Source organism: Gossypium arboreum, chromosome 13, assembly GCF_025698485.1.
Source record: "Gossypium arboreum isolate Shixiya-1 chromosome 13, ASM2569848v2, whole genome shotgun sequence".
In the NCBI taxonomy this organism is placed as follows: domain Eukaryota; kingdom Viridiplantae; phylum Streptophyta; class Magnoliopsida; order Malvales; family Malvaceae; genus Gossypium; species Gossypium arboreum.
In genome coordinates this window covers 94,538,277-94,553,316 of record NC_069082.1, presented here as the reverse complement: position 1 = coordinate 94,553,316, position 15,040 = coordinate 94,538,277, and positions in this window count along the sequence as shown.

Here is a 15,040-nt window from a genome sequence, read left to right as displayed (position 1 = left end):
AAAACACCGAGTGAGTTTACAACTCAGTAAGTCATAAGCATTCGTCAATCCATCGATAAAATTACTACTACATGTACAACAAATGAAACTAGGTACTCGTCCATATCGAATCCATACCATAATACCTCGAACCTTTCGGTCCAATCTCGTACCAATTCATACATCCACATTTCATATTCTACACAACAAGATAATCAAGCATTTTTACACATTAACTCATTTTCCAGCACAACCATACAATTTCAATCATCACATAGATTTAAGGCTTACCAATTCAACCCCAAGCATGGACGTATTTTCTATTCATCATGAGCTCGAGGTACTTACCCGATCCGCTGTCCGTGATCAACTCGATAATATCGCACACTCAGTGCCAATAGTGATGCAAAAGCATATAATAAGTCCGCACACTTAGTGCTATATAATCAGCTCGCACACATAGTGCTATATAATCAAATTCGCACACTTAGTGCTGTACAAATTTTAAATCCGACACTTAGTGCCAATCTTGTCACCGTGTCCATTTATACCCGCACACTTAGTGCCAAGACCAATACGTTATGCATTTTACTACCTTTATACATTCAACAATGGCATCATTCCATACACACACATTTCCACTTACACATCAATTCATTAAACACAATTGCATATATATATTATGATCATTTAAATCAATGCCAAATATATGCTTTATGACTTACCTTATATTGGATGAAACGATTTCCAATCGACTACTCGATTATCTTTCCTTTGCCTTTGCTTGATTCTCCACCTCTAGCTTCTTGAGCTAAATTTAACAAATAAATTGGTTTTATCATTTGAGCATCGGAAGAGGAATTCAAGATGCCTAGCCAATATATAAATATCTACTCATTAGGCATCAAAGTCGCATATGTACAAAATCATGAATCGAACTCAACACCTTAGTTAGTATTCCTCTTAGCGAATTTTCTAAGCCAAGAATAGGCATCAATATGCTTGCCTCTAACCGAATGCATGCACACCAATTTCCCCTCATGTGGCGAATATGCATGCCCATGTTGAGGCCGATTATGCACTTAATACCACACAAAAACAGCATGCATTTTACTAACTAAATTACATATTGTAGCTCAATACACATCTCTCATGTACTACATAACCGAAAACATCATCCCAAGCAAATATATACCTTGAAATAGTATATATGTCATACCAATTCATCATGTGCAAACACATATTCAAAGCTCAAATCTTACCTACCATGCAACATGCATGAATCATACTTGTGGATATACCATGACCGAATACATCACAACACCATCATTTTGGTCATGATTAAGCAAAGAACTTAATGTCTCACTCAAAATACTAAAAAGAAAGTCCAAGAGCCATCAATCCCCATCACATACACCATTAACAAGCTTCATATTTAACATGCAATGGCATTAACACAAAATCCACCTTGGCCAAATACCATTTCCATGGCATAACAAGGATTTGAACCATGGCTAACATGCACATCAAGTTAGCAACCAAAACAAGCATGAATCTCATGACACAACCTCAAACATACCTTAATCTTGATGCAAGTATAGCCAAATCTCCTTCTAGTTCTCTTCTAAACCAAGCATGAAGCAAAAATCCTCCCTTTTCCTTAGTATTTTCGGCCAAAGAAGAGAAAAATGGATGAACAAAATTTTCTTTTCTCTTCCACAATGCACGGCAAGGGGGGTTTCACTCACACACACACATTTTTTTTTTCTTTCTTTATTACCCATACTCATTTGTTTATTGTTTCTCCTAGTGCACCAACAAAACATGTTTCATGACATGTTTAGCCCATGATTCCTTGTCATGGCGGCCACTTCATGTTAAGGGGGAAATTTGACATGCAAATCCTTATTTTTGCATGCATTATCAACTAGTCATCCCACATTTCCCCATCATACTTTCAATGTTTACTACTAGGCCCTTTCTAGTGAAATTCACATTTATAACTCTAAATCGAAACATCAAAAATGTCACACATGAATTAACACATATTATAGGCATCAAAATAAATTATAAATTATTTTTATGCCTCAGTTTTGTGGTCCCGAAACCACATCCCGACTAGGGTCAATTTTGGGATGTCACAGAGGACCATTTGCCATTGGCGGAGTTTGCGTATAACAATAGTTACCAAGCAAGTATTCAGATGGCTCCATATGAGGCACTATATGGGCGAAGGTGTCGTTCGCCTACTTGTTGGGCAGAATTGGGGGAAAGGAGAATACTTGGACCAGAGTTGGTAGCTGATACTGAAGACAAGATTAGGGTGATCAGGAAGAGGTTAAAAGAGGCGGCGGATGGACAAAAGTCTTATGCCGATCTGAAGCGTAATGATATTGAATATGCAGTAGGGGCCATGGTCTTTTTGAAAGTTTCGCCTTGGAAGAAGATTTTGGGATTTGGTAAGAAGGGTAAGTTGAGCCCACGGTTTATTGGGCCTTATCGAATCACTAAGCGGATAGGGCCAGTGGCTTATCAGCTAGAGTTACCCCCAGAACTGGATCGCATTCATGATGTCTTCCATGTGTCCTTGCTAAGGCGATATCGTTCTGACCCAACTCATATCGTGCCAGTTGCAGAAGTTGAGGTACGGTCGGATTTGACCTTTGAAGAGGAACCTGTGCAAATAATTGATCATGATGTCAAGGTGTTGAGAAGGAGGTCAGTCCCGTTGGTGAAGGTACTTTGGAGGAACCATGGCAAGGAAGAAGCTACTTGGGAGACCGAAGAGGCAATGCGTCAGCAGTACCCTCAACTGTTTGAATTAGGTAAATTTCGAGGCTGAAATTTCTTTAAGGAGGGTAGAGTTATAACATCCTGATTTTCGGGTTTTTCGCGATTCCTGATATTTTAATTAATTTTCTAAAATTTGGTATGTGATTATGGAATTCATAATTTGGGTGTGTAAATGGGCTTATGGAAGGCTTATGAGTTAGCCAAAACCCGGTTGAATTTTTAAATTTTGGACTTAGGAGTTAGGGGTTCTGGCTAAGTGCCCTTATATTAAGTTGTGGGTAAAGTGTATCACAAAAAGAACTTTGGTAGAGTGGCAAGGGTGACGCCACTAAGCTCCTAAAAAGGTGGCGTGTGGAGCATAAGGAAGACCTGGGATCGATTCCTGTGTTGGCAAATAAGAGTATTTATTTTTATGTGCGGGAAGGGTAAGTGTTGGAACCTAAGTGGGTTACAGAAGAGGAGAGTTGGATCAAGTCAAACGCATGGATTAAGGAGGGATAAGGGAGAGATTTTAGGATTTGAGAGAAGGATAGAGCTTAGCCGTTTGGAAGGGGTTAGAGGGAATTGGCAGAAGGGTATTAGGTTAGTAATTTCGGCATTAGGGTCTTAATGTGCTGTTTTCTCCTTTGTTTTAGTTTTTTCTTCTTTTTCTTCCCTAGTGAATCTACCATCCTTCCTCTCATCTTTTCTCCTTTTCTTTTCAAAATCCAGCCTATTACTTTCCTCTACTCATTTATTATTTCTTTCTTTAATCTCTACTTCACCAAATACCGCAAAAAGTCAAATCGGTGAAGATAGGTGGGTGCCGATTCTTTGTGACCAGCAACCTTTTCTTTCCTTTTCAATAGTTGGCGTTCAATTCCTTTACCTTTTAGGCATCCGGATTCAAGAGGAGGAAGACGTGGTAAGTGTTCAAACTCTAAACAATTCCTAGTGTAACTATGGCCAAAAGTCAAACCCTCTAGTTTAGGGAGGTGGCCGAATGTGGGTGTGGGCCTTATGGGGTCTTCTTTTAATATTTTTGGTTTATTTATTGAAGGAGCAGCAAGGTTTAGTGTCGACTTGGAGTAGCTTGGATCACCGGAGTGGCTAGACCTAGTCATCAATCGCGATAAAGGTAAGATTCCTAAGGCCATTATAGATGGTGGCCGAATGTGTAAGTATTAGTATTAGATGATTTGAGGATTGGTTCAATTATGGGAAGCTGATTATTAACGATGGATTATAGGAGAAATCGTGTAGGAGATCTCGTCGAGGAATATCACCAAAATGTGTGTAACGAACCCTTTTCATAGCTTAAAGCGATAAATGCGAAAAGCGAAATGCCAAAATTCGGCATTTCGAGGACTTGTGAGCAAGCTTAACGCTCACTAGTTAGTTAGAATCGATGAGATGATGATCGGGAATAATGGAAACGGTAAGGACGTATTTTTGGCGTTCATGGTAAGTTGAGCCTCGAGGGGCTGAATTAGGGCCCAATAGGCTTTCGGGCCCATTTGGGTAAATTTGGTAGGAAATGGAAATCTGTTAAATTGCATGTTAAAAGCATTATCTTGTTATGGATATAGGCTAAATCGGCCTAGATGACAGAATCGGCTAAGTAGGGCCCATTAAGGGTTTTTGGCCCAATAACTCGTTTTCGCTAAAAATGGGCCAAAATCATTGTTTGCACCCATGAATTGTTTGTAACCGTTAATGAACATGGAAACCCTAATTTTTGGTAAAATTACAAGATTACCCTTATAATATGAAAATGATCGTTTTGCCCCTAGGTAAAAATGACCATTATACCCCTAGGGTTTATATATGAACTTAATGCATGGGATTTTGATAAACATGATATGTATGATATGCACATGACATGTATGATATGCACATGATATGTATGATATGCACACGAGATGTTCATAAATGCATTGGGTTGGGTTTTTATATGGATGGAGGAAGTGCAAAAGGGCTTATGCCCTAGTTATTAAAAGGGCTTATGCCCCAGTTATTAAAGGGCTTATGCCCCAGTTATTAAAAAAGGGCTTTGCCCCAGTTATTAAAAGAGGCTAGGCCTCCAGTTATATGATAAAGCACTATATTGCCGGTGGAGAGTTATGGCGGGGTGGGTCGAGTTAATCCCCACATGGTGTGTTGGTTGGTACGGATGGAGAGTAGCGGATGGTGGGTTGAGTAGCCTCCCCAAATGGGTTGCATTCTTTTCATTGACATTACATGTGACATAAAAATGGGCCTTTGGGCCGTACCGTTTACAGTAAAGGCTTCGGCCCAATAATATGAAATATGAAAAGGCTTCGGCCCAGTGTTATGAATTATGAAATATGAAAAGGGCTATGGCCCAGTACATGTTTGAGATTGGTTTTGGGCTTAGACCCAACAGTCATTATTGTTTTGGGCTCTGAAAGGGCTTGTTGCACATCGAGTTTCCAAACTCACCCCTTTCCTTAACCTTGCAGTGAGCCTTGATGTGGGGACTTAATGGAGGGGATTTGGAGTAGCCACAGTGATTGTCTTTGGACTTTTAAATAAGCGTTGGTTTTCATTAGTTTCCCTTTAATTATTATTTATTTTTGGGTTGTAATAAGGCCATTTTAACTTTCCTTTCATTTCTTTTCGGATTATTTTAATTTTAATAACTTCAAACCCGTTGATAATTATTCAAATGGGCTAGACTTAGGACGTGTTTTCAAAATGATACTTGTTTTCAAAAGAGTTCAACACCACGATTAATTGATTTATCAAAGTTGTTCACTTAAACAAATTTAAACTCGAAATAACAAAGTGTGGCAATGGTTGTGGGCATGTCTAGGATTGGATCCAATCAAAGAGCTTGGTACTTAAGCAGCCTTCATGGCTGACCTCCTCTATCTCGGATACCTACCTGGTGCCCAACTTCCATACACCTTGTTAACTCAACAAAATATATGGTTTTTAAAACACTAAAACGGAACGTGGGTTTTCGACTCCAATGTGGCACGTCAGATTTGGCCATAACGTCTGGGCTGGGTTTGGGGTGTTACATGTAATATGTGGAGGAATTGGTCTGCTGCATGTTTGAAATAAAAGAAAACAATGGTTGTTAAATATTAGTTTTTGTTGCTAATCGAATGGGTTTAATTCATTGTTGAAGGGGCTATAAATTGGTGTCAATTAAGCTATTCGGATGGTCTAATAAAACAGCCTGAATGTTAAATAATGCTTGCTGTCCAGATTGAAATTATGCTAGAAGGTTGAGCAATTGTTGTTCAAATGGAATTTTGGAGTGTTTAATGGACTCCATATTGCTCAAATTTACATGAATAGAAATTTCTAAGCTTAAATTGTAAGAATTTGAGTTGTGTGGTTTAAATTGTCAAAGATGCATTTGGCAATTGATTATAATTTGTTAAAGGGTGTAAAGTATTGATAGTTCTAAATGGTACATAGTTAAATGAAGATGGAAGCTTGATAAACTTTTATTTAGAATGGAAGTAGGAGAAATGTATATTCGGCGATGTTGTGATGAGTTGAATTTGAATGGTTGATGTCTTAGTTTATAAATGGTTATTAGATGAGTTTTAAACTTGTTAAAGTTTGATAATTTGCAGGTGTTAAGTTGGGGAAAACGTGTAATAAAAATGGGTTGATAATGTTTGTTTGTTAATTGATGTTTGCACCTTAAATAGTTGAAATAAAGCTTGCCGATTATGATTAAATGTTTAAATTGTAATGGTCATATATAGGTATATATATATATGCCTTATGTATGTACCATGTACACATAAGGACATTCGGCAATATGATTAAATTCATGTATAAGGAAGCATGATAAATTAAGTGACTCTTTACTTGTGAATGTGAATTAGATATAAATTAAATAAGCATGAAATCGAATCATGGCATGTTTTATTAAATATGATACATATTGAAATCTATTGTTTTAGATGTAGATTAAATGATATGTGATTGCCAAATGTGATTGTTAAGTGAATAATATTAGTTAAGTACTAAAGCAAATCTATTGTTTTACTTAAGCTTAAGAGCAAAGAGGATCAAAGTCGGATAGGGGAAAAGAGAAAGTAAACAAATAGCCGTGGATATCTAGTCGTCGACCACTTCCGAGGTAAGTTTTAAGTGATTAAACGTTGAGTAAATTCAATCATAATAGGACATAATGAGTTGATTTAATAAGATATGATGTGGCCATGATATGTTTTAAACTCAAATGGTAAGTTCATAAGTGTTTGGACTTGGAAATTTAAGAGCAAATTGTAATAATTTGCTTAGGACAAGAAGAAGAACGTGATTTTAGAAAATCACTATAAATTTTGTGTGGAATTATAGGCTGAATAAAATATGTAATCAAAGCTTAATTAGTCTAGTTTCTTATAAAAGAGACCGTGTAAGCAAAGAAATTTCCTATAAAGAGATATTTAAACTTGTATGAGACAATGTCGAATGACTCAAATCCCTGCTCGCTTTTTAGAAAATCACTATAATTTTACAAAAATGGTTACAAGATAAAATTTATATGCTTAGACTCCTTAATGAGTCTAGTTTCAAATGAAATCAAATAGAACATATTTTGAATTCTGTACAATGAGAAATTTGATTTGTAGTGAAGACTGGTCGATTAGTCAAACAAAGGAAACAGGGAAACTTTAAGAAAAATCTGGTATTGATTGGCCAAATCTAAAATTCTGAAAATTTTATGGATGGAAGATATATGAGTCTATTCAGGAAAATTAATGGCAATTGATTTTGAGTTTTTAGCTCCAGTTATAAATAATTTAGTGACTATTGCTCAGAAAAAGCGACTTGTAGTGAATATGTGATTTTGTTGTAAACATTGATGAAACTATTTGAGTTGCTTATAAGCTATTGCTGAAATTGATGTACAAGACAAATATATATATGTGTGGTAAAGCCGAATGGCTAGTGTGAAATATGTATGAGATATGTATATGTGGTAAAGCCGAATGGCTAATATAAAATATGTATGAGATATATATATGTGGTAAGGCTGAATGGCTAATGTGAAATATATATGAGATATGTATATGTGGTAAAGCCGAATGGCTAGTGTGAAATATGTATGAGATATGTATATTTGGTAAAGCCGAATGGCTAATGTGAAATATGTAGGAGATGTGTGTATATTGTGGTCGAATGACCAAATGTGAAAGGTGTGTATTATTAGATATTTGATGAGGCAAATGAATTACAAATATGACAGTCTATGTGAATGTTGTAACATGTGATTAAATGTACATGAAACTTGGAAATATATTCCGGGTAAGACCCGATGACTACGTGTGGAGATTTTGTCCGGGTAAGACCCGATAACTACGTGTGGGGACTATTCGAGCTAAAGGTTTCGCTGAAGATTCGAGCAAAGCATAAGATTATATGACTTCATAGTAACAATTGGCAATAAATACGTTCAATGTGTTAAGTTGGTCAGGTATGTATTTTGAGATTATATTTAAGATTGATTTGGACTAAATCATAAGGTCGTTATGTGATGTACATGTGAGTAAAGCAATAAGACTGTTCTATGATTATTGTGCATTTGGTCAATGTTGAAAGTTAGGTGAAAATATGTAATGTACCTATGTTTATAAGAGATCACTATCAAGTGAGAATTTATCTGCCTATTATATATGATGAGATGTGCATATTCGATAAAGGGATGGTATGCCCGAAGGAAGAGTGAAATAAAAATACGAACAACTATGTTATAATTTGATTGTTATCTGTTGACACTGCTTAAAACTTACTAAGCATTGTAATGCTTACTCCATTTACTTTGTTTCCTCTGTTTTATAGATCTCATTTGGAAGCTACAGGCTCGGGGATCGTCAGCAACTAGTCACACTATCACTATCTACTGTTTGCTACTGCTATGTTTTGGATTATCTTATGGCATGTATAGAATAGACTAGTAGTGGGAGGATATTTTGCTTAATGTATATAAGCTATGCGAATATGACATCTTATGAATGTTTACTTTTATAAGTTTTTTAAATTTTATCCCTGGTTGTGTCTAGCAATTATCCAATTGAATGATCTTTACTTCAAGAAAATGAAAAAATTTTTACTATTCTGATATGAGTTTCAAGTCCGGTAATGCCCCTTTACTTATTCCGGCGACGGATACGAGATAGGGGTGTTACAATTTATTGGTATTAGAGCTACGGTTTAGTCGATTCTAGGACTAACGTAGCACGCGTGAGTCTATTTATACATGCCATAAAGTGATAAAATGATAGTGTGATGATTTTTGACTATTAAAATGTGTTTGTTGTATTGTAATGAATCTTGATCCCGATCGAGCTGTGGCAAGCTTCTGACTATGAGAATTTACGATATAACTTCACTTAGATATGCCTAAATTATTAGGTTGATCAGGTACGTATCATGTACTCGTATTTGAATTTCAATTTGGATTGAATTATAAGGGTATAAGTGATGCAATTTTGAAAGAGTGTTATGACTATAAATGTGATTTTTGTATGTGGCTATGGAACTGGAAGTTGAATGGTCGATAAGCATGTTGTGTTTGTATTCAAGTAATGTAAATGATATACTAATGTGTATTGCTATATGTGTATATGTACATGAGAATTGAGAGTGATATATCCGGGCTAAGTCCCAAGAGCATTCGTGCTAGTGATATATCCTGCTAAGTCCCAAGAGCATTCGTGCTAGTGATATACCGGGCTAAGTCTCAAGAGCATTCGTGCTAGAGTTATACCGAGGTTAAGTCTCAAGAGCATTCGTCTTTGGTGTTATATCCGGCTAGGTCCCAAGAGCAATCATCTTTGGTGATGTGTATTCGCCTTCGTGCCTAGTAGGCTTCGTTGCGTAATTTGAGCAAAGTTTAAGTGTTCATTACTATACGAATTCAAATTTAAATGAAAGGATATGTTTAAAGGTGTACATACATGATGTTTATAGACTTGGTTAAGTCATTTCAATGTGTAACAACAAATGAATAGGGGCACTATGTGTGCAAATGATTAGAGGCACTGAGAGTGCGAGTTCTTCAACCGAGCACTATGTGTGTAGATCGGTCGCAGACATTAAGTGAGTAAAACAAGATTCATGTAAGACCTCGTATGGAACGAAGGCATTGATTTAAGATGGTGGATATGTTGTTAAGAAATGAATTCATGTTATAAATGTGTTACAGATTTAGTTTTTGGGATGCTTGGTATATGAAGTCATATGTGCTATTGCTAAATGACCCCTATTTTTGTTAATCATGTTCAAGAAATTATTTCGATTAAGTTCGACATTTGAAAGTCTGTAAAAAAAAATTTTTATGAATGCTGATAATTTTGGATATATGGGTTATGTGCTAACATAAATCCCATGCCGGTATACTATATAAGGCTTTATGCCAAATCGATTGTATACGGGTATCATTAACGGTGGTTGAATGTGCTAAATGAATTCAATGTTCAGGTATGGGGAAGTTGATTTTCTGTTGGAAATAGGTTAAGTTGAATAGTGAGATATGATGGAGTTATAAAGGATATTTATTGGGATGTTTGAGTATATGTGTAGTTTCGGTCAGGTCACAGTTTATACATGAATGAAAATGTGGGTTACAAATATGTGGGTTGATGATGTGAATTATACATGTTAATATGTGCTTAATATGTGTTTGAAAAGCATTTGTGAATTAAATTAAGTGATTATTGCTTATGAAATCAAGAAAATGAGATATATGTGCATACTTGTAGAAATGTTTATGTATTTGTTTTAAGATAAGAAAATGATTTTATAGATCGATGTGAAATCAGTAATGAATTACAATTGCTATCGATGAGCTAATGTTTATATGGATATAATTCAATAAGAGGACGTTATCCTAAACTATGCATCGGTAGAAATTTTCAAGGACGAAAATCCCTAAAGGGGGGAAGAGTTGTGACACCCCTAATGTGACCCTAGTCGGAAAGTGGTTTCGGGACCACAAAACTGAGTCATAAAAATAATTAACCGTCATACTTGATGCTTATTATATGTATATATGCATGTGTGAAAATTTCATGTTTGAATTTTGTTAATTGAAAGTGAATTTTATTAGATAGGACTTATGTGTGACACTTTTGAAATGTGATAGGTTAATCTATAAGGATCTATTAATGCATGTTAGGAAATGCTTGTACTTGCATGTCAAATTACCCAAAATTTTAGGTAGTGGCCGGCCATGCTAGGGGTTAAAACATATTATAAACATTTTGTGTTAAAATGTTGTGTGAGAAATAATAAAATACTAGTTAATGGGAGGAGAAACCAAAGTTGTCTCACCCTTGCTCCTCCATTGCCGTGACTTGAGGAGGAAGAAGAAAGTTTGGTTGCTTTAATTTTTGGCTTAGAAGATGGCTAGAAGGAGGAAAACTATGATTTTAGCTAGTTAGGTAGCTGAAATTTCAAGTAACTCGGTAATCCATCGAAGGAGAAGAAGAGGGCTGCAACAAAAAGAAAAATGGAGACAGTTTGCATGTTGAAGGAAACTAAGGATTTAGCTTGTTTAAGAGTTGTATCCTAAGTTGGTAAGTTTTCTAAGCTCCCCTCTATCTTTAACTTTGTTGTAAAGAAAAATGATGATGGATTGTGGTTGGAAGGCATGAATGCGGGTTGTAGAAAAGAAAAGCTCTTTGATTAGTTGTAAAAATTACTACTGTCCAATTTTGTGCCTTCGTTATGCTGTCCAAAATTTGAACAAATTAATGGTTCTATTTTCATGCCGATTAGGGGTTGATAAATTGAGTCTAATAGCTAAAATATTATGTTATTCTTACTAAGTTTCAGTTGTTAGTAGTGACGTAACAATTTGACAATTAAATGCATAAATCACTGCTGGAAACTGCAGCTTGAAAACAAATTGTTCCAGCATGTAAATGCTGATTTGAATGTGCTCTAATATGTGGAGGAATAGGTCTGCTGCATGTTTGAAATAAAAGAAAACAATGGTTGTTAAATATTAGTTTTTGTTGCTAATCGAATGGGTTTAATTCATTGTTCAAGGGGCTATAAATTGGTGTTAATTAAGCTATTCGGATGATCTAATAAAACAGCCTAAAAGTTAAATAATGCTTGCTGTCCAGATTGAAATTATGCTAGAAGGTTGAACAATTGTTGTTCAAATGGAATTTTGGAGTGTTTAATGGACTCCATGTTGCTAAAATTTACATGAATAGAAATTTCTAAGCTTAAATTGTAAGAATTTGAGTTGTGTGGTTTAAATTGTCAAAGATGCATTTGGCAATTGATTATAATTTGTTAAAGGGTGTAAAGTATTGATAGTTCTAAATGGTACATAGTTAAATGAAGATGGAAGCTTGATAAACTTTTATTTAGAATGGAAGTAGGAGAAATGTGTATTCGGCCATGTTGTGATGAGTTGAATTTGAATGGTTGATGTCTTAGTTTATAAATGGTCATTAGATGAGTTTTAAACTTGTTAAAGTTTGATAATTTGCAGGTGTTAAGTTGGGGAAAACGTGTAATAAAAATGGGTTGATAATGTTTGTTTGTTAATTGATGTTTGCACCTTAAATAGTTGAAATAAAGCTTGCCGATTATGATTAAATGTTTAAATTGTAATGGCCATATATAGGTATATATATATATATATGCCTTATGTATGTACCATGTACACATAAGGACATTCGGCAATATGATTAAATTCATGTATAAGGAAGCATGATAAATTAAGTGACTCTTTACTTGTGAATGTGAATTAGATATAAATTAAATAAGCATGAAATCGAATCATGGCATGTTTTATTAAATATGATACATATTGAAATCTATTGTTTTAGATGTAGATTAAATGATATGTGATTGCCAAATGTGATTGTTAAGTGAATAATATTAGTTAAGTACTTAAGCAAATCTATTGTTTTACTTAAGCTTAAGAGCAAAGAGGATCAAAGTCGGATAGGGGAAAAGAGAAAGTAAACGAATAGCCGTGGATATCTAGTCGTCGACCACTTCCGAGGTAAGTTTTAAGTGATTAAACGTTGAGTAAATTCAATCATAATAGGACATAATGAGTTGATTTAATAAGATATGATGTGGCCATGATATGTTTTAAACTCAAATGGTAAGTTCATAAGTGTTTGGACTTGAAATTTAAGAGCAAATTGTAATAATTTGCTTAGGACAGCAACAGTAACGTGATTTTAGAAAATCACTATAAATTTTGGTGTGGAATTATAGGCTGAATAAAATATGTAATCAAAGCTTAATTAGTCTAGTTTCTTATAAAAGAGACCGTAAGCAAAGAAATTTCCTATAAAGAGATATTTAAAGTTGTGTGAGACAGTGTCGAATGACTCAAATCCCCTGTTCTGTTTTTAGAAAATCACTATAATTTGTACAAAAAATGGTTACAAGATAAAATTTATATGATTAGACTCCTTAATGAGTCTAGTTTCAAATGAAATCAAATAGAACATATTTTGAATTCTGTAAAATGAGAAATTTGATTCGTAGTGAAGACTGGTCAGATTAGTCAAACAGTGAAATAGGGGAAACTTTAAGAAATATCTGGTATTGATTGGCCAAACTTAAAATTCTGAAAATTTTATGGATGGAATATATATGAGTCTATATTCAGGGAAAATTGACAGCAATTGATTTTGAGTTTTGTAGCTCCAGTTATAAATAATTTAGTGACTATTGCTCAGGAAAACAGCTTGTAGTGAATATGTGATTTTGTTGTAAACATTGATGAAACTATTTGAGTTGCTTATAAGCTATTGCTATTGATGTACAAGACAAATATATATATGTGTGGTAAAGCCGAATGGCTAGTGTGAAATATGTAAGAGATATGTGTATGTGGTAAAGCCGAATGGCTAGTGTGAAATATGTATGAGATATGTATATGTGGTAAAGCCGAATGGCTAATATGAAATATGTATGAGATATATATATGTGGTAAAGCCGAATGGCTAATGTGAAATATATATGAGATATGTATATGTGGTAAAGCCGAATGGCTAGTGTGAAATATGTATGAGATATGTATATGTGGTAAAGCCGAATGGCTAGTGTGAAATATGTATGAGATATGTATATTTGGTAAAGCCGAATGGCTAATGTGAAATATGTAGGAGATGTGTGTATATTGTGGCCGAATGACCAAATGTGAAAGGTGTGTATTATTAGATATTTGATGAGGCAAATGAATTACAAATATGACAGTCGATGTGAATGTTGTAACATGTGATTAAATGTACATGAAACTTGGAAATATATTCCGGGTAAGACCCGATGACTTCGTGTGGAGATTTTGTCCGGGTAAGACCCGATAACTACGTGTGGGGACTATTCGAGCTAAAGGTTTCGCTGAAGATTCGAGTAAAGCATAAGATTATACGACTTCACAGTAACAATTGGCAAGAAATACGTTCAATGCGTTAAGTTGGTCAGGTATGTATTTTGAGATTATATTTAAGCTTGATTTGGACTAAATCACAAGGTCGTTATGTGATGTACATGTGAGTAAAGCAATAAGACTGTTCTATGATTATTGTGCATTTGGTCAATGTGGAAAGTTAGGTGAAAATATGTAATGTACCTATGTTTATAAGAGATCACTATCAAGTGAGAATTTATCTGCCTATTATATATGATGAGATGTGCATATTCGGTAAAGGGATGGTATGCAGAAGGAAGAGTGAAATAAAAATACGAACAACTATGTTATAATTTGATTGTTATCTGTTGACACTGCTTAAAACTTACTAAGCATTGTAATGCTTACTCTGTTTACTTTGTTTCCTCTGTTTTATAGATCTCATTTGGAAGCTACAGGCTCGGGGATCGTCAGCAACTAGTCACACTATCACTATCCACTGTTTGGTACTGCTATGTTTTGGATTATCTTATGGCATGTATAAAATAGACTAGTAGTGGGAGGATATTTTGGTTAATGTATATAAGCTATGCAAATATGACATCTTATGAATGTTTACTTTTATAAGTTTTTTAAATTTTATCCCTGGTTGTGTCTAGCAATTATCCAATTGAATGATCTTTACTTCAAGAAAATGAAAAAAAATTTACTGTTCTGATATGAGTTTCAAGTCCGGTAATGCCCCTTTACCTATTCCGGCGACGGATACGGGATAGGGGTGTTACACCGGCAAAATCTTATTGCCCTATCTCTAGGTGTGCAATCAACTCCGCTTAATTAGGACAAATTTACTCTTAGACAAGGCCTATTCCTCCTCTGAATAAGAGCATTAACTCGCAT